The sequence below is a fragment of the Salvia miltiorrhiza genome, chromosome 1 (genome assembly GCF_028751815.1).
Source record: "Salvia miltiorrhiza cultivar Shanhuang (shh) chromosome 1, IMPLAD_Smil_shh, whole genome shotgun sequence".
Classification (NCBI taxonomy): domain Eukaryota; kingdom Viridiplantae; phylum Streptophyta; class Magnoliopsida; order Lamiales; family Lamiaceae; genus Salvia; species Salvia miltiorrhiza.
In genome coordinates, this window is record NC_080387.1 from 61,654,307 (window position 1) to 61,680,055 (window position 25,749).

General features: G+C 37.6%; 1 protein-coding gene across 2 annotated transcripts in view; it reads right to left on the bottom strand.

The window, feature by feature from the left end:
• The window catches only part of LOC131001622 (H/ACA ribonucleoprotein complex subunit 4), an 806,367-nt gene that overhangs the window by 183,063 nt on the left and 597,555 nt on the right, over positions 1-25,749 (bottom strand). The gene's annotated exons all lie outside the window — the stretch shown is intronic.

The window sequence follows — 25,749 nt, forward strand, 5'->3', positions numbered from 1 at the left end:
TTTGCTAATCACTCATAATCCTGCATGTTGGACTGCCATTATTGCCTCTTTCTTTTCCTGTTTTTCTCATTTGCATCACTCATCTTTTCTTGATTCTCTTTTATCCATTGTTTATGTCATTATCACTATCTTTATTGGACATTCAAATAAGTAGTTTTTATTTTTTCAATCATAATTGAAAAATGTTGACAAGTGGACCATGTCAAAACTAAAGCAATTTCAAGGAGCGAGCAAACTATCTTAAAATTGAATAACAACTGAATTAACCGAAAATATTAAAATTCATTTCATTTTTTTTTCCTGTTCGGTCCGAATTTAAAAACATATCGATGAATAGTTCTTTTCATTTTCGGTTGTGACAATGTACATAAATTTTAAAATTTGATTTAACCTGCCTTATTAGTAATTTATTCAAATTATATTTGTCATCGGTAGAATGCACGGTAATAGTTATAGCACAAATTCTCCTGTGCACCCGGGTGTACAATGTCATTTATTTAATGTTAATGTCATTTCAATATAATATTAGTGTCATTTCGCGACAGTGTTATTTATATAACATGATAGTGTCATTTGTAAAACAAAATAGTGTTAGTGTCATTTCAAGATAATGTTAATGTCATTTAGTGTAAGTGTTAGTGTCATTTTGCACCCGGGTGCACAGGAGACCACCTCTAGTTATAGTTAAGATTAATATTTTTTCTGTCTTATAAAAATATGAACATTTGTAAATAACACGTATTTTAATAAATATTAGATAAACGTGTATTGTGAGTCGAAAAAAGGTCTCACTTTATATAAAGTAGAGATAAAAAGTAAAAAGATTGTGATGAGGTAAGTAGTATAAAAATGTTTATGTTTTTGTGAGACAACCCAAAATGACAAAATGTTTATGTTTTTATGATACGGGTGGAGTGTGTGTGTGTGTGTGTGTATGTATGTATGTATGTATGTATGTATATATATATATATATATATATAATTGGAAACAAAAAATTAAATATGACACATTAGTATAATTTTAAAAGAGTAAAATTTTGAAGTAGCCAAAATGAAGCATAAAATACAATTTATGGCCACACATTGAAAAAACACAAAAATTGGCCATTTTTATTGATTTGGACGTTTTTACCCTTAATGAGGCGGATCGGGTAGGATCAGGCACGCGGGTCGCGTGCCGGGTCGGGTTAGACACTTATGGCACTATTAGTGCCATAAGTGCCAAGATTGTACTTTGGTTTTATTTTGGATTTCCGTTGGCACTTATGGCACTAATAGTGCCATAAGTGCCATACGTGCAGCACAAATACAGAAACAACAACATCATTTAAACTCTAAATAGAACATCTAAACCCTAAAGGGATAATCTAAACCCTAAATGAAACATCTAAATCCCAAATGGATAATCTAAACCCTGAATGGAATATCTAAACCCTAGGGGGAAATGTGCACTCATGGCACTAATAGTGCCATAAGTGCCATACGTGTAGCACAGATCAGATCAGATCAGATCAGATCTGTCGATGGTTGAAATCGAAGGAAGCGGAGATCAGATCTGCCGATGGAGGAGGCGGCTCAACGATCAGATTAGATCCACCGCCGCCTCATCAGATCAGATCTGCCGCCGTCGCCTACAGATCAGATCAGATCTGCCGACACCTGGTGCTCCTCCGCCGCCGTCCTCCAGACCGGCGGCTACAACTACGGCGATCGCGCCGCCAGACTCTACAAGCCCTACGCTACCGCTGACGCCTCCTGCGACTGGCAGGAGATCAACCCCGCCCTCGCCCTGCGCTGCTGGTACGCCACCAACCACATCCTCCCCGACGGTCGGCTCATCATCGTCGGTTTCAGCTGCGAGTTCTACCCGAGGAGATCGAAAGCCGAAAGGCCGCACAACCTGCCGTTTCTGGAGAGAGAGAGAGAGGGATCAGAGATGAGAAAGAGAGGGGAGAGATGGAGAAGGGTAGAATAGTCATGACATACAATAAATGACTAAAATTTATGTTTTTTCAAATGGTGGACAAAATTTGATGTTGTATGTTGAATAGAGCCATTGTTTCATTTTAAAATGTTTAATTTTAATTCAACATTTCATAAAATTAATTTTCAAAAACAAAAATTTCAAATGTGCTGATTATTATAATCACATTTACTATTTTCGAAATATCTTATAAATAGTAATAAATAACATATGATTATTATAGATATATGTTAATTTATAGATTTATTATTGATTTAGTATAATCAACCAATTATAAGATTGTATATAAATTTATAGTGCGGATAGTTATATGTAATTTAAACAAATCATATACATGAAAAAAATCAAATATTTACAGGTCAGTCGTTTTTTTCAAAATCGTTCGACTATTTCAACCGATAACCCAACAACTTAATCAAATAAGCGATTCAATGTTGGATCCGAAGTTGAAAATATTGTGAATTGGAGAAAACATGATAACTAATTGGAATAGATTAAAGTCGAAAAGGTCCTCTCAAAAAAAAGGTAGATATAAATGAGCAATGAAATAGTAGTTGGCAATGGCAATGGCGATGGTGTGGTCAATTTTGTTCACGGGGAATATTTCATACAAATATCAAATCACGTGAATTATGCAAATCTATATATAAATCACACCCCAAAATTCGTGTGCCCTAGTCCTAGATATGGATCCTATTATTCCAAGCCGCATGTCGTTTCCTCGTTGGCCGCGCTTATTTTATCCTCCACACACTTCAATTTCTTAATTTCTTGCGCTCAATATTTTTATTTTTTTATTTTTTATGATTATATATGTACTTTTTATACCATATAGTTTTATATCTTTTTGAGAATTTTTTATTCTAGCATCCTAGTTAATTTTTTTTGACTTTATCTCTTTCAAGATATATTTCTGCATCTGCCTCTGCCAATGTACGTGATGCCATTTCAAAATATGTATATACTCCCTCCGTCCCAAAATAAGTTTCTCTATGGGACGGCACATATTTTAAGAAAAAATGGTAAAATGTATTGATAGTGGAGAAAAATATGTTATAATTAGTATTGGTAGTGGTGAAAAAGTGAAAAAAAAAATGTTATAATTAGTATTGAGAGTGGTGAAAAAGTGAAAAATAAAAATAAATAAAGTATTATTAGTGGTGGCGTAGTTATCCAAAAATGGAAAGAAAGAAAGATGAACTTATTTGGTGGACGTCCCAAAAAGGAAAAAGAATAACTTATTTCAGGGACGGAAGGAGTAGTATATACACAAAAGCTCGTACACAAACATATATATACATATATATATATATATATATATATATAGGGGAGGGCTAAAATAAAAACACTTCTTAAAATATAAAATATAAACAATTTTCAGCCCTTAGATCATCAAGATCTACAGTTGATCCGTAACCCTGTTGGATGAATTCGTGGTCTTGGGTTCGAATCCCAAAGGTAACAAAAAATTATTTTTCACAATTCATAACCATGTTGGATAAAATTCGTACATTAAAAAAACGTTTATATTTATATGGGGCCGGAGTTTTTAAATACCAAAAATTAAAAAAGATAACTCTTTTAGCCTCAACTTAAAAACAACTCTTTTGTATACCAAAATCAGTTAAAAGACTAAAAGACCCTTACATTATATCATTAAAGAAAAGCAAAAAAAAAAAAAAAAAAAGAGAAGTCATCGGCCCCTCCTCTCTCCTCCCTCCACCCCCAAATTCAAATTCTCTCTCTCTCCCAACTCACGACACGCTCACGACCGGCGCCACCTCACGATCGAATTCCAGGCACGACGTCGAGATGGGCGACTGCGACCGGAACGACGACGACTCGGTGTCGGCGACAAGCTCCGAAGAGGAGGAGCGTCTCGCACATCCTACTCCTCCGGTGAGTGAGCCCTAATTTTCGCCCAATTTTGCCTCCCTTGAAAAATTGGAGCCTAAATTCATTGTTAAATGCATGTATATGTGTTATAATGCTTTGAGAATCATGTTTAGTTGGTAAATAGCTAGAGTTTGTTGAGATTTGTTGAAAACAACTTGAGAATTTTGGTGTTTTTTGTGAATTTTTCGGCTGAAATTGGGGGAACGATCGTGGATGGACACGACGGGGGTTGGGGCAGGGTGGGCACGACGACAGGGGCCTGAGGCGGGGTGGGCACGAAGGGGGCTTGTGGCGGGGTAGGCACGACGTGGGTCTCATCGTCGGATTCACGATGGCAGGCTCCCCATCGTGGGCACGATGGCGCCGTCGAGGTCACGACGATGGCCCACGATGGCGTCCATCGTGGTCACGACGGGGGCTTGGGGCGGGGTGGGCACAACGGGGGTTTGGGGCGGGGTAGGCACGACGGGGGTCTCGTCGTCGGATTCACGATGGCAGGCTCCCCATCGTGGGCACGATGGCGCCGTCGAGGTCACGACGATGGCCCACGATGGCGTCCATCGTGGTCACGACGGGAGCCTCCCATCGTGATCTCGACAGTCCGCCTACCCCGCTTCGTTTTTTTTTTATTATTGTTGTATTATTTGTTTCAAATACATGATTATCTTTCTAATTTGTTTTTAATACATTGATTTTGTAGATTAATTGTGATTGGAAAAGGCCTACATTGATCTACGTGACCCGTGGAGTTAATCTTTATATGAGGACCGATATATTGAAGGAGGTCAAGAGTGTTTTACTTGATAAAGGCGGTCCGTTGGCTCTAGAGAGATTTAAAGAAGGCGTAGTAGGACGGTTGATTGATATCAAGAGAAACCATAGTGCAAGTAATGCTCTACATCACTTGCTAGCTCGTCAATTGAAAGGTAGCGATATACCATGTGACGAGTCTTGGTTTCAAGTTGGTGGACAGACCATTCGATTTAGGCCGACGGAGTATGCCCTTGTCACGGGACTTCACTTTGGCAACAGTGATTTTGATCCATATGTAAAACACAAGCCTCCACGGAATGGTATATTCAATCGATTCTTCAATGGTGTATCCACGAAGGTGCATGTGTTGCGCAAGAGATTCAATGAGAAGAGCCTTGGCAAGGATGTGGAAGACTATTTGAAGGCTGCCAATCTTTTGGTGTACTATCTATTCCTCCTATGTCGGGATAATCCAGTGATCGAGGATTGGGCATGGACATTAGTTGAGGATTTTGAGCGTTGGGATGCCTTTCCATGGGGCTCATACACGTATGGCGCATTGTCTTACTACATAGACACTGTTGGGATTGCCCCGGACCAAGCTGAAAAAGATTACCACTTTTATAATCCGGTTTGTGCTTCCTCCGTATCATGAGATGGTTCATCTGTGGCATGAGAAGGATCCTGAGAAGTTTCCTCAAACTCTGCTTCTTGAAATGGAACATTCAAATCCACCCCACCCACAGAGATAGATATTGTGCATTTTTTTCTATTGTGTCCCGTTCCATTACACCTAGAGCACACTTGACGCCGTCGTGAGGGTAGTCCTTCAACTGTTGACCGAGTACGACTCATCTTTGGACGCCCAGACTGACGTAGAGTCTCCGGATCGGGCGGACTACAATAGATTGATAAGACATCTCCTGGCACATTCCATTCACTCGGATGTGGTATTGGACTAACATGTTCGGCATAAGTTTGTGTCAACTCATATTGTTTGAAATATTTGTGTACGAAATCGTACACATTCAAACCATTGCCCGCCCACCTAATAAAACAATATAATTTCGGCTTAAAAACAAATTAAAATGTAATTAAAAAGTAAATAAATTTTACATACCTTATAGCGGCAACCGCATGCTTGCATGGAATTTTATCCTCATCAAACTCTCGACACTCACAAGTCCAATTCTGAAGATCGACTTGATATTGTTGATCATCCTCTTCAACTTTATACACAAGTCCGGTGGTGGCTCGAACAGTAAGAGAGAGACTTGCTTGCACAATATTAGATAGCTTGTTGAACGTAGACACCGTTAACACATGATCTCTCGATTCAGACGATGTACGTCGCTCGTCAAACCAATCCTCCAAAAGTGTGCGAAACGATTCAAGTAAAGAGCACACTGGTAAACGCCTAGCCCACCACAACCGAGAGTTAAACGATTCCGCTGCATTAGACGTCATAAATCCATAGCGTTGCACCGGACACTTTGACCTAGCCCACCTCTCCGGTCCAATTTGAGAAAGTCGTCGGTGAGCTCCATCCGGACTAGCGTCGTGCAACAATGAAAATTTTTTTTCGAACACTTCGTGACGATAAGAATATGCTGCTTCATAGAAGACCGTGGCCACTGTCTTCCCATAGGGCGTTAGATTCTTCAACAGATGGTGATAACACAGTCCATGGAATGCATTTGGATACACGGCTTGAACTGCATTCCGAATGCTTTTATGTTGGTCACTCACAATTAATAAATCTTCTGGAGGATTGTAACACCGCCGTAGATTGTAGAGAAAATAAGTCCACGACTCATCGTTCTCTATTGGTCCGAGGCCAATTGCTAGAGGAAACACTTGATCGTTCCCATCCTTTGTCACAGCAACAAATAACACTCCTCTGTTCTTTCCCTTCAAGTGGGTTCCGTCTATTACAATCATCGGTCGAAGATACTGCTCAAAAGCCCGAATACTTTGCCCGAGGGCAACAAACATGTGGCAGAACACTCCCTCACGAGTCGTCTGCAAATCATAAACAGTCCCTGGATTACGTTGTTTCAATAGATAAAGATACGATGGAAGCCTCACATATGACATATTGAAGTCACCATACGTTCTCTCTATCGCCTGCTGCCTAGTTCTGACTGCGAAGCAATATAGCATTTGAACGCCATACTTACTACGCATCTCAGCAATCATCTCCTTTGGCCTCAAAACAACCTTCTCATCGATTAATTTTTTGGCAAAATAATATGCAGCCACCTCGCCACTCACAGACCGTGCTGTAGTAGCACGATTCAAATCCGCCTGACATGTGTGATCCAATGTCAACTTAGTAATTCTCCAAAGAGTTGCAGCCTCTACTGCACATAATCTAAAAGTGCAGTTCTTCCTACCACTCTTGCATATGTACACTGCACGAGAATCTGTAGAACGATCGGTTGCAAACTCTAGATAGTGCTCCAAATGATAAATTCCTATAGCTATCCTCAACTCTACTTTGGATCGAAATATGGCCCCTACCTCGAGCAGTCCGTAGGCTATTGGATGATACTCTTCCCACCCCAACTGTAATATACTTTCAATGTGCGGAAATGGAATATCCCAATCGCGCGAGCCATGTTCATGCTCAACATAGCTTGCAGTCTGATAATCCGATGAAAAATGTCGCAACTCATTGCGACGATCTTCCACATCGTCTTCAGATGTAGACTCTGCTTCATCTTCCTCATAATCCTCATCGAATACCTCTTCATCATCTTCCTCATGATACGGCATTCTTTGATCAAGATGTACAGCCGAGGTACATCCTCTCATAGTGTTGCGGCTCACATTACTATCGGGGCCGGAAGAACCGCCTTTCTCAATCACATAAACTTCTGGATCCTCTCTAGGATCTGCTAACCATCGAAGCAACTCCATATCTCCCCTCAATAGAACTTTTGCTTTAATACCATTGATGTTTGTGACGTACCATAACGTATATTCGGTCTCATTTCGATCTCCCAAACCCTCTCTAATAAGATCCACGAGGTTAGCACGATTAATTGTACCGGAATCGATATACGCAACAAAGAATTCCCCATCTATATATGTTGATCGCTCCCAACGACCGCCATGATGTATCATAATACGTCGCCCCGACATCTGAAATTAACAAAATGTAATATAAACAGTCAGAAAACCATTAAAAGTACCTTAAAACATGGATTGTCAACCCCACGATCGCAGCACACCATCATGATCACGATGGCACTCACGATCGTGGCCACGATCGTGAGTGCCATCGTGATGACGATGGTGTGCTTCGAATATGTGGGCTAAACCCTAAACCCTAATAACATGACGTCGAAACATAAACTCTAATGTGTGACCTATTTGAAACAAAATAAACAATATTCATGATCAACATATATACTTCCATGAGATCAAAACGTTCAAACAACGAAACAATCATAAAAGCCGTTTTTAGAATGTTTTTTCACGTTTTTTTTTCATATTTCATGCTTGTGAGTAGTAGACGGAGGAACAAAACATACATACCTTTATATGAAGCGAGATGAACGAAGGAACGTCGCCTCTTGTTGTTTTCTTCTTTCTTTATGGTTGATCTTTGGATTTCTTTGATTAGGGTTTAGGTTTTAATTCGTGGTTCTTTTTGTTTCGTTCTTTGGTTTTAATTCGTGGTTTTGGATTTCTTTCGTTCTTACAACAACTACAAGCTTCCACAATTATTATCACCAACAACCTCTTCATCACAAAAGTTATTCCTAGTCTCAACCGAAAAGATTCACCAAATCTGCACTTCATTAATGACATTCCGGAGTTCACGGCGTCGTGACCACGTTCGAGCCATTTATCGTGAGCTTCCATCGTCCCCTCGGCCCGTCGTGGCCATCGTGCCCACGGGCAATTGGCCTCGACCGTCGTGGGCACGACTGCGCGCTCGCGGGGTGGGCACGTCGGGGGCCTCGTCGTCCGGCGTGGGCACGATGGGGGCGTCGTCCGAGGTGAACACGATGGACGGGGTGGGCACGATGGCTCGCGTGCCCACGATGGGCACGATGGTCGTGTCCACCATCGTGCCCACGTTGGACACGACGGCTCGCGTGTACACGATGGTCGGCGACACCATCGTGATCACGATGGACGACGGTCGTGTCCACGATCGTCGCCATCGTGTCCGCCATCGTGGACACGGGTTTGACTTTGGCTTCAAGTGGTGGGCACCGTAAGGGGTATTTTAGTCCTTTCACAGATTTTGGTATACAAAAGAGTTAGTTTTAAAGAGGAGCTAAAAAAGTTATCTTTTTTATTTTTTGGTATTTGTTTATTAGTTTCCTCTATTTATATTTTAAGAAGTGTTTTCATTGTAGTGGGCTATAATAAAAACACATTTTATTGTATAAAATAGGAACCATTTTCAGCCTTAGATCATCAAGATCTACGGTTGATTCATCACCTTGTTGGATGTATTCATGGTCCTGAGTTCGAATCTCATAGGTAGCAAAAAAATTATTTTTTGCAATTCATACTTTTATACAGTGGATTCATACGTGTTCTACATAAAATTCATACATTTTTGTTGGTTTGTAGTTTTTATTTTAAGAGTTGTTTTTACTTTAGCCCTTCCATATATACATACATATATATATATATATATATATACATACATAAAAACCTCTGTTAAAATGAGAACTAGGAACCTAATCTTGACCTTTTAAATATTAGATCTAATGGTTAGGATTTAGTCAACAAAAGAAACTGTGCATCTATTATATTTTACCGTGCACTTAAAAAACATGCAATTTATACAATTGAAACCAACAATGCAAAATACTCAAGCAAATCGAAATTGTGCATCTATGCAATTGAAAATGTGCATCTATGCAATCGAAATTGTGCATTTGTGACAAACATGGTTTTCATACCTCAATTCCACATGTTTTGTTGTCATTTCCCTTCATGTTTTGCTTGTGAATGCTTGTTTGTGCCCGAATATTTAGTTTTATGAAGATTTGATATCTTGGTGTAGTTTTGGAGTAATTTCAGGAAAAATAAAGGATTAATTGGACCATTTTGAAGATATGAGATTGAAGTACGTCTCGAGAGGAATCCGTGAGCGCAAACGGCGACCAAATCCGAGTCCGGACGAGGGAGAACGGAGCAAAACGAGCGGACTGTGCAAAACGCCCAGTACCCCGCGGTCACCACCCGCGGGTGGTGACCGCGGGTCAGCTGTTCCCAATTCCAGGGGTGTACCGCGGTCACCACCCGCGGCCGCGGGGCGGGACCGCGGGTTCCCTGAGTTTTGCCCACGTTTGAGCACCACGGGCGCGGGCCATGACCGCGGGAAAAGAGCGGAGTCGCGTTTTTCAGCCCTTAACCCCCATTTTTCCCCTTTTCCTCACATTATTCATCATCCCCAACCTCATACTCACCCATTTCCATCTTCCCCAATTCATTCACACCAAACCCTAGCCTCCATTACCACATCTTTTACCAAGATTGAAGGCATTGAAGAGGAGAGAAGATTGAAGAAAGCTCATTAATAGGATTTGTCACTTCTTACTCTCTCTTTCATTTATGTATTTCTTTGATTTTGGTTTGTTGTTTGTGAACATGTTTGGATAAAATCCCCCATTGGTTTGGGGATTAGGCTCATGGATGATGTGATGGATTGATTATTATGCTTAATATATGTATTGATTATTTCCTTGTTATTATCTTTTCAAGCCCTAGCTTTAATTCTTGTATGGATTGTTGGCCACTTTCTATGCATTTCTAATTTGTGATTTGAATCGGGAGAGGATAATCATAATAGATTAGGAGCTTGAAACATATTGACTCAATAAACCGGGAGGTTGAGAGTTGGGTGAGAGTTTACCGATCATTTGTGCTCTTGGGAGTTATAGGTTAGAAGTTGACCGGGGACGGCAACTATGACCCGTAATCTACAGTTTTAGTCGTCCGGGAGGGGGCTAGAACTAGTGGGGAGATCACTCTAGATAAATAGAAATATCAAGACTAATATTGAGCTAATTGAAGTCCATTGCTAATCCATCGTTGCCTAATCCCTAAACCACCTTCATCACTTAATTAATCCACTTTATTTGATTGTTCTTATTTTGTCTTTGAATTTGTTAGTTAATCAAACCACTCACCTCCTTGTTTAGTCTAAATAGCTCTAGCATAATGACTTAAGGTAATCACTAGAATTTGACTACTAATCCTTGTGGAATACGACCTTGCTTCCCTATGTTGCAACTACACTGTATACTTGCGGCGTGGTGAAAATAATAGCGAACAAGTTTTTGGCGCCGTTGCCGGGGATTAGTTTAGTTTGATTGTTTGTGATATTTTGAATCATTGTGCTTAACTACTTTAGACATTTTACTTGATTTATTTTTGTTTTCTATCTTAAGATGTTTGTTTTGACTCGTTGTTTTGTTGGTTGGTAGGGTGATGAAAAAGAAAATTGTTACACAACACCAAAAATATTAAATGGATGATGGAAGGAATGAGTTGGTTGAGCAACTCGAACTACAATTGGCGATGATGCAACTTAAGTTGCGAGTTTTAGAAGCAAAAAGAAATTGTAGGCAACCATTTATTCAAGAAGCCTTCCAACCCACACCTTCTTATGACGAGTATTATGACATGGGGTGCAATGCCATGGAGTGGCAATCACCATTGGAGTATGAGGACCATTTCAATAGTTGGAATTATGAAAATTCTTATTTCACTAAAGAAAGCTTTCAAGGGGGAAATCGGTACTATCAAGAGGAGAAACCGAATGTTAGAGACGATCTTCTACAATGCTTCATAGCTACACAAGCTTGGATAGAAAAAAGTATAGCAAACTCGGATGTTATGCTAGAAGAGCAAAGAAGGTCTTTGGCTACCACTATGGAAAATCAAAAGCGAATTGATGATGTGTGCATGGCCATTAGCCTACAAAATGGAACCTTGTATGAGGAACCAATGCCAATGCTAAGTGAAGAGCCTCAAGAAGTTGAAGAAGATGAGGATCAATTCTCCAAATTCCTTGAAGTCGAGAGCCCAACTTTTCCAATGCAACCTCTACAATTCCAAAAAGATGAAGACTTCACAAGCTTTAAAGAATGCAAAGTCAAAATTTTTGTCGATCCTTACCTCGACACGGACGATTCTATGAAGGCTTGCTTCTTTCACTTTTATTTATCTTCATCTTTTGATTTTCACTTTGATTTGTCTAATAAAGAATTGTTTGAGTGTGGTGGTACTCTAGATGGTGAACGAGATTACCATGACGCCCGGGATGTCTCAAAGATTGTTAAGCCACCATATTTTTGGGTGGCAACGGATGGAGCATACAAATTTGATGAAAAATGGCCACCGCCTAAGCCTCCACCTTCCTTGTGAGTCCGAGACAACTTCTCCTTCTCTTTTCTTCCAAACTCATTTTCACTTTGTGTGAAATAAGTTTGGGGGGAGGGGAGAGATGGATTAGTTGTCTCATCTATCTTTTGCTTTACTTGTTTTTGTTTGTTTTAGTATTGTTGTCTTGTTTTTGTTATTGTTGAATAAATGAAAGCTTAAGAGTTAGTTGGGTTGATATTTTTGTTTTTGTTTTGCTTGGGATAATTGTATCAAACTTTGTGATGTTGATTGAATGTCATTGGGCTTATGATATGAATTGTTTCTTGGAAAAATTGTGTGTATCACTTGTGGATTATGCATGAAAAGTTTGAACTTGTGACAAGTGAGTTAAATGTTTTGCCTCCAAGAACTTGATAATGAGCTTGTAAGATTTGAGCCATTGATTGTCATATTATCACAATCTCATTTCATTCTTGAGTGTAAATCAATTGAACATGTTCGTTAATCTCTAGAACTTGCCATAAGTCCTCTCTCAAAAAAATAAAAGTAGATGTGTTATGAATGTTGAGATGATTGAAGGCCATCTTTGCAAACCACTTAACCCAAATCTTGTCCAAATTCTCATATGATCATAGTTTACCCACTTTTGTGCCTTATAACTTTTCTTTGAATTAACCAATGATGGGTAGAACTTAGATTGTTAGTGATTGCTTTGATGAAAAGGTTTGGGAAATGATTGAAATTGCTTATCAAGCTTTGATTGAGTGAAAATCACTAGTCCCCTATGAGCTTAGAAAGAAAAAGAAATGAAAATGAATGTGAATAAAAGAGCATAAATGGGAGTGATTTGCCTTTTGAATCATATCATGATAAGTATCACTAAGAGTGAAAAGAAGAAATGTGGGGATTTTGGTTTTTGATTGATAAGAACAATGGTGAATATGACATATTCAATTTGGGAATTGTATGGGATATGAGTCACTTTGCCTATAAACACCTCACCTCACCAAAGAGCTCTCATTGCAACCTAAATAGAAGCCCTTTTTGATCTTTATTTGTAACACATTGAAGTATAGAGAGTTAGGATAAATGGCAAGCTTATGGTAGATTGCATATTTGTTTCAATTTGAGTGCAAACACGTCCATTCTAAACACTTGAGAGTTGAGTGCGTCATTGAAACATCCACTTTGTTAGGATTCAAGCTTGGAGGTTATAATATTGAACTCATTATCACTTGTGACTTCTTGGAATGCATTTCTACTTGTGATGCACTTTTGAAAGATTTTTTGTAAAATTTGAAGCCCTTGAAATGACACCAATTCATGCTCACATGTTTGTTTACTTTTATTTCTCTTCTCTTCGTCGTTTGGGGACAAACAACACTTTAAGTTTGGGGGGTCGCGGGTGGTGACCGCAGGTCAGCTGTTCCCAATTCCAGGGGTGTACCGCGGTCACCACCCGCGGCCGCGGGGCGGGACCGCGGGTTCCCTGAGTTTTGCCCACGTTTGAGCACCACGGGCGCGGGCCATGACCGCGGGAAAAGAGCGGAGTCGCGTTTTTCAGCCCTTAACCCCCATTTTTCCCCTTTTCCTCACATTATTCATCATCCCCAACCTCATACTCACCCATTTCCATCTTCCCCAATTCATTCACACCAAACCCTAGCCTCCATTACCACATCTTTTACCAAGATTGAAGGCATTGAAGAGGAGAGAAGATTGAAGAAAGCTCATTAATAGGATTTGTCACTTCTTACTCTCTCTTTCATTTATGTATTTCTTTGATTTTGGTTTGTTGTTTGTGAACATGTTTGGATAAAATCCCCCATTGGTTTGGGGATTAGGCTCATGGATGATGTGATGGATTGATTATTATGCTTAATATATGTATTGATTATTTCCTTGTTATTATCTTTTCAAGCCCTAGCTTTAATTCTTGTATGGATTGTTGGCCACTTTCTATGCATTTCTAATTTGTGATTTGAATCGGGAGAGGATAATCATAATAGATTAGGAGCTTGAAACATATTGACTCAATAAACCGGGAGGTTGAGAGTTGGGTGAGAGTTTACCGATCATTTGTGCTCTTGGGAGTTATAGGTTAGAAGTTGACCGGGGACGGCAACTATGACCCGTAATCTACAGTTTTAGTCGTCCGGGAGGGGGCTAGAACTAGTGGGGAGATCACTCTAGATAAATAGAAATATCAAGACTAATATTGAGCTAATTGAAGTCCATTGCTAATCCATCGTTGCCTAATCCCTAAACCACCTTCATCACTTAATTAATCCACTTTATTTGATTGTTCTTATTTTGTCTTTGAATTTGTTAGTTAATCAAACCACTCACCTCCTTGTTTAGTCTAAATAGCTCTAGCATAATGACTTAAGGTAATCACTAGAATTTGACTACTAATCCTTGTGGAATACGACCTTGCTTCCCTATGTTGCAACTACACTGTATACTTGCGGCGTGGTGAAAATAATAGCGAACAAGTTTTTGGCGCCGTTGCCGGGGATTAGTTTAGTTTGATTGTTTGTGATATTTTGAATCATTGTGCTTAACTACTTTAGACATTTTACTTGATTTATTTTTGTTTTCTATCTTAAGATGTTTGTTTTGACTCGTTGTTTTGTTGGTTGGTAGGGTGATGAAAAAGAAAATTGTTACACAACACCAAAAATATTAAATGGATGATGGAAGGAATGAGTTGGTTGAGCAACTCGAACTACAATTGGCGATGATGCAACTTAAGTTGCGAGTTTTAGAAGCAAAAAGAAATTGTAGGCAACCATTTATTCAAGAAGCCTTCCAACCCACACCTTCTTATGACGAGTATTATGACATGGGGTGCAATGCCATGGAGTGGCAATCACCATTGGAGTATGAGGACCATTTCAATAGTTGGAATTATGAAAATTCTTATTTCACTAAAGAAAGCTTTCAAGGGGGAAATCGGTACTATCAAGAGGAGAAACCGAATGTTAGAGACGATCTTCTACAATGCTTCATAGCTACACAAGCTTGGATAGAAAAAAGTATAGCAAACTCGGATGTTATGCTAGAAGAGCAAAGAAGGTCTTTGGCTACCACTATGGAAAATCAAAAGCGAATTGATGATGTGTGCATGGCCATTAGCCTACAAAATGGAACCTTGTATGAGGAACCAATGCCAATGCTAAGTGAAGAGCCTCAAGAAGTTGAAGAAGATGAGGATCAATTCTCCAAATTCCTTGAAGTCGAGAGCCCAACTTTTCCAATGCAACCTCTACAATTCCAAAAAGATGAAGACTTCACAAGCTTTAAAGAATGCAAAGTCAAAATTTTTGTCGATCCTTACCTCGACACGGACGATTCTATGAAGGCTTGCTTCTTTCACTTTTATTTATCTTCATCTTTTGATTTTCACTTTGATTTGTCTAATAAAGAATTGTTTGAGTGTGGTGGTACTCTAGATGGTGAACGAGATTACCATGACGCCCGGGATGTCTCAAAGATTGTTAAGCCACCATATTTTTGGGTGGCAACGGATGGAGCATACAAATTTGATGAAAAATGGCCACCGCCTAAGCCTCCACCTTCCTTGTGAGTCCGAGACAACTTCTCCTTCTCTTTTCTTCCAAACTCATTTTCACTTTGTGTGAAATAAGTTTGGGGGGAGGGGAGAGATGGATTAGTTGTCTCATCTATCTTTTGCTTTACTTGTTTTTGTTTGTTTTAGTATTGTTGTCTTGTTTTTGTTATTGTTGAATAAATGAAAGCTTAAGAGTTAGTTGGGTTGATATTTTTGTTTTTGTTTTGCTTGGGATAATTGTATCAAACTTTGTGATGTTGATTGAATGTCATTGGGCTTATGATATGAATTGTTTCTTGGAAAAATTGTGTGTATCACTTGTGGATTATGCATGAAAAGTTTGAACTTGTGACAAGTGAGTTAAATGTTTTGCCTCCAAGAACTTGATAATGAGCTTGTAAGATTTGAGCCATTGATTGTCATATTATCACAATCTCATTTCATTCTTGAGTGTAAATCAATTGAACATGTTCGTTAATCTCTAGAACTTGCCATAAGTCCTCTCTCAAAAAAATAAAAGTAGATGTGTTATGAATGTTGAGATGATTGAAGGCCATCTTTGCAAACCACTTAACCCAAATCTTGTCCAAATTCTCATATGATCATAGTTTACCCACTTTTGTGCCTTATAACTTTTCTTTGAATTAACCAATGATGGGTAGAACTTAGATTGTTAGTGATTGCTTTGATGAAAAGGTTTGGGAAATGATTGAAATTGCTTATCAAGCTTTGATTGAGTGAAAATCACTAGTCCCCTATGAGCTTAGAAAGAAAAAGAAATGAAAATGAATGTGAATAAAAGAGCATAAATGGGAGTGATTTGCCTTTTGAATCATATCATGATAAGTATCACTAAGAGTGAAAAGAAGAAATGTGGGGATTTTGGTTTTTGATTGATAAGAACAATGGTGAATATGACATATTCAATTTGGGAATTGTATGGGATATGAGTCACTTTGCCTATAAACACCTCACCTCACCAAAGAGCTCTCATTGCAACCTAAATAGAAGCCCTTTTTGATCTTTATTTGTAACACATTGAAGTATAGAGAGTTAGGATAAATGGCAAGCTTATGGTAGATTGCATATTTGTTTCAATTTGAGTGCAAACACGTCCATTCTAAACACTTGAGAGTTGAGTGCGTCATTGAAACATCCACTTTGTTAGGATTCAAGCTTGGAGGTTATAATATTGAACTCATTATCACTTGTGACTTCTTGGAATGCATTTCTACTTGTGATGCACTTTTGAAAGATTTTTTGTAAAATTTGAAGCCCTTGAAATGACACCAATTCATGCTCACATGTTTGTTTACTTTTATTTCTCTTCTCTTCGTCGTTTGGGGACAAACAACACTTTAAGTTTGGGGGGTCGCGGGTGGTGACCGCAGGTCAGCTGTTCCCAATTCCAGGGGTGTACCGCGGTCACCACCCGCGGCCGCGGGGCGGGACCGCGGGTTCCCTGAGTTTTGCCCACGTTTGAGCACCACGGGCGCGGGCCATGACCGCGGGAAAAGAGCGGAGTCGCGTTTTTCAGCCCTTAACCCCCATTTTTCCCCTTTTCCTCACATTATTCATCATCCCCAACCTCATACTCACCCATTTCCATCTTCCCCAATTCATTCACACCAAACCCTAGCCTCCATTACCACATCTTTTACCAAGATTGAAGGCATTGAAGAGGAGAGAAGATTGAAGAAAGCTCATTAATAGGATTTGTCACTTCTTACTCTCTCTTTCATTTATGTATTTCTTTGATTTTGGTTTGTTGTTTGTGAACATGTTTGGATAAAATCCCCCATTGGTTTGGGGATTAGGCTCATGGATGATGTGATGGATTGATTATTATGCTTAATATATGTATTGATTATTTCCTTGTTATTATCTTTTCAAGCCCTAGCTTTAATTCTTGTATGGATTGTTGGCCACTTTCTATGCATTTCTAATTTGTGATTTGAATCGGGAGAGGATAATCATAATAGATTAGGAGCTTGAAACATATTGACTCAATAAACCGGGAGGTTGAGAGTTGGGTGAGAGTTTACCGATCATTTGTGCTCTTGGGAGTTATAGGTTAGAAGTTGACCGGGGACGGCAACTATGACCCGTAATCTACAGTTTTAGTCGTCCGGGAGGGGGCTAGAACTAGTGGGGAGATCACTCTAGATAAATAGAAATATCAAGACTAATATTGAGCTAATTGAAGTCCATTGCTAATCCATCGTTGCCTAATCCCTAAACCACCTTCATCACTTAATTAATCCACTTTATTTGATTGTTCTTATTTTGTCTTTGAATTTGTTAGTTAATCAAACCACTCACCTCCTTGTTTAGTCTAAATAGCTCTAGCATAATGACTTAAGGTAATCACTAGAATTTGACTACTAATCCTTGTGGAATACGACCTTGCTTCCCTATGTTGCAACTACACTGTATACTTGCGGCGTGGTGAAAATAATAGCGAACAAGTTTTTGGCGCCGTTGCCGGGGATTAGTTTAGTTTGATTGTTTGTGATATTTTGAATCATTGTGCTTAACTACTTTAGACATTTTACTTGATTTATTTTTGTTTTCTATCTTAAGATGTTTGTTTTGACTCGTTGTTTTGTTGGTTGGTAGGGTGATGAAAAAGAAAATTGTTACACAACACCAAAAATATTAAATGGATGATGGAAGGAATGAGTTGGTTGAGCAACTCGAACTACAATTGGCGATGATGCAACTTAAGTTGCGAGTTTTAGAAGCAAAAAGAAATTGTAGGCAACCATTTATTCAAGAAGCCTTCCAACCCACACCTTCTTATGACGAGTATTATGACATGGGGTGCAATGCCATGGAGTGGCAATCACCATTGGAGTATGAGGACCATTTCAATAGTTGGAATTATGAAAATTCTTATTTCACTAAAGAAAGCTTTCAAGGGGGAAATCGGTACTATCAAGAGGAGAAACCGAATGTTAGAGACGATCTTCTACAATGCTTCATAGCTACACAAGCTTGGATAGAAAAAAGTATAGCAAACTCGGATGTTATGCTAGAAGAGCAAAGAAGGTCTTTGGCTACCACTATGGAAAATCAAAAGCGAATTGATGATGTGTGCATGGCCATTAGCCTACAAAATGGAACCTTGTATGAGGAACCAATGCCAATGCTAAGTGAAGAGCCTCAAGAAGTTGAAGAAGATGAGGATCAATTCTCCAAATTCCTTGAAGTCGAGAGCCCAACTTTTCCAATGCAACCTCTACAATTCCAAAAAGATGAAGACTTCACAAGCTTTAAAGAATGCAAAGTCAAAATTTTTGTCGATCCTTACCTCGACACGGACGATTCTATGAAGGCTTGCTTCTTTCACTTTTATTTATCTTCATCTTTTGATTTTCACTTTGATTTGTCTAATAAAGAATTGTTTGAGTGTGGTGGTACTCTAGATGGTGAACGAGATTACCATGACGCCCGGGATGTCTCAAAGATTGTTAAGCCACCATATTTTTGGGTGGCAACGGATGGAGCATACAAATTTGATGAAAAATGGCCACCGCCTAAGCCTCCACCTTCCTTGTGAGTCCGAGACAACTTCTCCTTCTCTTTTCTTCCAAACTCATTTTCACTTTGTGTGAAATAAGTTTGGGGGGAGGGGAGAGATGGATTAGTTGTCTCATCTATCTTTTGCTTTACTTGTTTTTGTTTGTTTTAGTATTGTTGTCTTGTTTTTGTTATTGTTGAATAAATGAAAGCTTAAGAGTTAGTTGGGTTGATATTTTTGTTTTTGTTTTGCTTGGGATAATTGTATCAAACTTTGTGATGTTGATTGAATGTCATTGGGCTTATGATATGAATTGTTTCTTGGAAAAATTGTGTGTATCACTTGTGGATTATGCATGAAAAGTTTGAACTTGTGACAAGTGAGTTAAATGTTTTGCCTCCAAGAACTTGATAATGAGCTTGTAAGATTTGAGCCATTGATTGTCATATTATCACAATCTCATTTCATTCTTGAGTGTAAATCAATTGAACATGTTCGTTAATCTCTAGAACTTGCCATAAGTCCTCTCTCAAAAAAATAAAAGTAGATGTGTTATGAATGTTGAGATGATTGAAGGCCATCTTTGCAAACCACTTAACCCAAATCTTGTCCAAATTCTCATATGATCATAGTTTACCCACTTTTGTGCCTTATAACTTTTCTTTGAATTAACCAATGATGGGTAGAACTTAGATTGTTAGTGATTGCTTTGATGAAAAGGTTTGGGAAATGATTGAAATTGCTTATCAAGCTTTGATTGAGTGAAAATCACTAGTCCCCTATGAGCTTAGAAAGAAAAAGAAATGAAAATGAATGTGAATAAAAGAGCATAAATGGGAGTGATTTGCCTTTTGAATCATATCATGATAAGTATCACTAAGAGTGAAAAGAAGAAATGTGGGGATTTTGGTTTTTGATTGATAAGAACAATGGTGAATATGACATATTCAATTTGGGAATTGTATGGGATATGAGTCACTTTGCCTATAAACACCTCACCTCACCAAAGAGCTCTCATTGCAACCTAAATAGAAGCCCTTTTTGATCTTTATTTGTAACACATTGAAGTATAGAGAGTTAGGATAAATGGCAAGCTTATGGTAGATTGCATATTTGTTTCAATTTGAGTGCAAACACGTCCATTCTAAACACTTGAGAGTTGAGTGCGTCATTGAAACATCCACTTTGTTAGGATTCAAGCTTGGAGGTTATAATATTGAACTCATTATCACTTGTGACTTCTTGGAATGCATTTCTACTTGTGATGCACTTTTGAAAGATTTTTTGTAAAATTTGAAGCCCTTGAAATGACACCAATTCATGCTCACATGTTTGTTTACTTTTATTTCTCTTCTCTTCGTCGTTTGGGGACAAACAACACTTTAAGTTTGGGGGGTCGCGGGTGGTGACCGCAGGTCAGCTGTTCCCAATTCCAGGGGTGTACCGCGGTCACCACCCGCGGCCGCGGGGCGGGACCGCGGGTTCCCTGAGTTTTGCCCACGTTTGAGCACCACGGGCGCGGGCCATGACCGCGGGAAAAGAGCGGAGTCGCGTTTTTCAGCCCTTAACCCCCATTTTTCCCCTTTTCCTCACATTATTCATCATCCCCAACCTCATACTCACCCATTTCCATCTTCCCCAATTCATTCACACCAAACCCTAGCCTCCATTACCACATCTTTTACCAAGATTGAAGGCATTGAAGAGGAGAGAAGATTGAAGAAAGCTCATTAATAGGATTTGTCACTTCTTACTCTCTCTTTCATTTATGTATTTCTTTGATTTTGGTTTGTTGTTTGTGAACATGTTTGGATAAAATCCCCCATTGGTTTGGGGATTAGGCTCATGGATGATGTGATGGATTGATTATTATGCTTAATATATGTATTGATTATTTCCTTGTTATTATCTTTTCAAGCCCTAGCTTTAATTCTTGTATGGATTGTTGGCCACTTTCTATGCATTTCTAATTTGTGATTTGAATCGGGAGAGGATAATCATAATAGATTAGGAGCTTGAAACATATTGACTCAATAAACCGGGAGGTTGAGAGTTGGGTGAGAGTTTACCGATCATTTGTGCTCTTGGGAGTTATAGGTTAGAAGTTGACCGGGGACGGCAACTATGACCCGTAATCTACAGTTTTAGTCGTCCGGGAGGGGGCTAGAACTAGTGGGGAGATCACTCTAGATAAATAGAAATATCAAGACTAATATTGAGCTAATTGAAGTCCATTGCTAATCCATCGTTGCCTAATCCCTAAACCACCTTCATCACTTAATTAATCCACTTTATTTGATTGTTCTTATTTTGTCTTTGAATTTGTTAGTTAATCAAACCACTCACCTCCTTGTTTAGTCTAAATAGCTCTAGCATAATGACTTAAGGTAATCACTAGAATTTGACTACTAATCCTTGTGGAATACGACCTTGCTTCCCTATGTTGCAACTACACTGTATACTTGCGGCGTGGTGAAAATAATAGCGAACAATTTGTAGTTTAATCTCAGCCCTCTATTTTATTTAAATCAATGGCTTTAAATTGGTTCCTAGTTTTCATCTTAAGAGGGATTTTATATTAACCCTACCCTATACATATATATATATATATATATATATATATATATATATATATAGGGGCGCGCTCCAGTGAGACCCCCTATTTTTCGTGTAACACTAGGACAATGAATAAGACATATAATACTAATGAACAAAACGTATATCTAATGAACAAGATGTATATACTGATGAAAAATAAAATTTTAAAAATTCGTAATGAATAAGACATATATACTGATGAACAGGACCGTATATACTGATGAACAATGCAGTATATACTGATGAATAACAAAATTAAAAATATTCTGCTCCCTCCAGGATTCGAACCGTGCGAAAAAAAATCACCCTCCAGATACAATATCAGCCATAAGATTGATAAAATAAACGCACCAGATCGTGCCCTAGATCTCACTAAAATTAGGGGGTCTCATTGGAGCGGCCCCCTATATATATATATATATATATATATATATATATATATATATATGGAAAGGATCAATAGAGAAGCTAAATATTCGAGAGAAGCAGAGAAGTTGAATAAATCAAGAGACCGCATGAATAGATGTGAATAACACGCACATTTATTCCGTTCAGTAAAATTGTTGCCGTATTCAGTAAAACTATTGACTTATTCAGCTTCTCTGCTTCTCTCGAATATTTAGCTTATCTATTGATCCCTTCTCTCTCTCTCTCTCAATATATATATATATATATATATATATATATATATATATATATATATAGGAGAGGCTACGATATAAACATTTCTTAACATATAAAATACGAACTAACTAAAATATACGAATTCTATGTAGAACACGTATGAATTCTATGTGTAAATGTCTGAATTGTGAAAAATAAAATTTTCGCTACCTATGAGATTCGAACTCAGGAACATGAATTCATACAATAAGGTAATGAATCAACCGTAAATTTTGATAATCTAAGGACTGTAAATGGTTCTTATATATATGGTTAGATTCTATGTAGAAATTAATTTTTTGCGAAATTTAGAAATGTTGAACGTATTAATGATTTTAATGAGCATACTAATAATTTTATTAAACAATCATTTTTTGTTTGGGATTCAAATTCTGAAGAGCGAGATTTTCAACAAATACGTCCGTTAATCAAAATTATTGACATGTTCATCATAATTATTGATATGTTAATCAAAATTTTAATATTAAATTTATTCTTAACTATTGACCGCTTGATTGAACTATTTTAATGGTTGGGATTGTTTCTCCTTTCTAATAATATTTACATTTTGTATTGAACTTTCCTCTACATATGTATATATAAATATGTAAGGGCTAAAAAGGAATTGAGTTGGCAGTAGAGACGACTGACGAATTTGGACGCGTGTGTTGCTATTTTAGCGGTGAGTTGATATAATACTCCTATGAATTTGTTATTCTTGTTTAATTTACATTTTAATTTGGCTATCAATTTCTAAATTGTTTTCTGATGTGTTCATTAATCGTGTTTTATAGATTAAGGTAAGATGTTTTACATGTGATGCAATGATTATTGATAGACTTAAACAATGACGTAGAGAAAGAGAGAAAAAGTGTTGTATTCCATGTTTTTCGCCTCCTTACAAATAGGCGAGATTCTTATTTATAGGGATATACATAGGGCTGTCTAATTGGTTATCGGGTTTTGGATAATCCGTTAATTGAACCGAAATTCCTGGATTTGGGTATCCAATAACCGAATTTTTTGGTTATTAGTTCGGTTTCGGGTATCATTTTTAGAGAAATTTCGGGTATCGATTAACCCAATAACCGAAACAGATTAACCGAAATAATCGAAAATTATTTAATATTATATTATATATATTTTAATTATTGACTCATTAATTAATTAATTAATTTTTTTAAAATCGATTTTTAGCTAAAATAAAATTATGATATATTTAAGGCATAAGAATGAGCTTTAGTCTAGTGGATAAGTTGCTTTGTGTATTTTTTAGAGACTAAGGTTCAAATCCTCTATCTAGCAAATTATTTAAATTTTAATTTTTTAAATGGGTATTTCGGATACCCAAATAACCGAATCAGGTAATCGAAGCGGTTATTGGGTAACCGAACACCTAAAACGGTTCGGGAACGGTTAGTGAAATATGGCAATTTTGGGTTTGGGTAACCGAAAATTCAGGTACGAATAATCGAACCCGAACCGATCGACAACCCTAGATATACAAGAGGGGCATAGAAGTCATTTAACACCTCCGTAGGATCACTAGGTTAGTTAGAGAGAAAGTCTTGTAGAGATAGCTATCGAATGTGTCATCGATTTGTCGGATTTTATCTGTTGTGCAGAGCTAAAACGGGCAGGACTGATCGCTTACTGAGCAGAGATCCAAATGATGGTTCGCGAATACTTTTACTGGATGTTAACTCTTTAGAAAATACTAATTGTGACGATCCTCTTCTGCTTGATTTCAACTCTGACCATCAACCTCTGCTGCGTCTCAAATATACGCATACTTTACTCCTCATCATTTTCTTATGAGTCTAGCGTCATGCTAAGTATTCTCCACATGATACATCAATGACAAACGACAGAAATACACAAATCAACACGATTTGATTTGTTATTTGTAAAAAAACATAACTTGAATATAGTACTTAAAAAACACAACTATATAAGTTGTAAAAGTCTGTTTTTACTTTTTAGATATCAAGAATTGTGAAAGCGAGTTATACATTGAAAATATCCTTTTAAATAATAAAAATAATTCTTCCATGTTCAATTGTATAATTTAATTTATAAAACGGTATCACAAGATATGTAGTATCTCGAAATTCCTTGTGGAATCTAATAAATATATGCGATGTGGTATATATTATATGGGGAATGACATACATACGTCCATGCATTATTGGTTTGTCATTATGCAATCTGATCATATAATCATGAATTAAATAATATGACGATTCCTACCACACAAATACTGTGTGTTTATATGCAACTTGTCCAGCACTGAAATTCATGTGGAGGGACCGCCGGCCCATGGAATGCATGTAGGCCCCATCATATTGTTTCTATAGTTTTCGGATTTAAATGTCATTTAATTATGTCAAATATCAACTTATTATTATTATTATTATTATTATTATCATTATTATCATCATCTTCGGGTTATACATGCAGATGTCTAAATTCATTTTAAGCAAAATAAATCCATATTTTAGAATTTCTCAGTATTGAAAGTATATGATATATCGATGTGCCAAAAAACATAGGTTTTGATTAGCATAAGAAGGTCACAAATTTTGGATTCTAATTAAATTTTAATCCTTCCATCACACTTATTTTGGCAAACTTTCCTTTTTAGTTTGTTCCATTTATAATGACACTTTCTAAAAATAGTATATGACACTTAGTTTGTTCCATTTGTCAATAGTATTTTTTGAGATATTAGAATCAAAATAAATTTATAAAACAAAAAATTAACGTAGACATAGACTAAATGAGAGTAATAGTCTCATAATGTATTATAGCATAACCTTCCTCTCTATATATATATATATTCGAAGATGTTAATTACATGAGTAAATTAATTGAGGTAATTAAAAATGAGCAATACAAAGTGCATGTGAGATGCCAAAGTGTGGTTGTAGGCGATCGACCCAAACAAAATCACAATTTGAAGCTATATATGGTCTCTTTCTGTGAAATGCATGTTATTCTTGTGCAAGAGCAAGAGTGGTACCACTCTCTCTATATATACCAATCATCTATTAATTCCATGGGGATCTAACGATACTGAATGTGACAACTCCCAAATCCCATTTAATCAATTTAAAGTTGAATTTGTTGTACAAAAAATTTAATATATAATACGGACAGATTGTCTTTTTCGTGTGGCTGTCTATTGCAATAAGTTAAAATATATACATGTGTGCGCTCACAAACAAGTATTTCGCTCTTATTATTTTGTTCATCTATATGCATACACTGCCATACATAAGAGGGAGAGAGAGTTTTTTTTTTCTTCTCCTTTTTTTGTCAAAGCTTATAATGGGGCAACTTTTTGTTGCTTGTTCTCACCCAATAACATATGTGGCTTCTTCTAAAATCTACTTC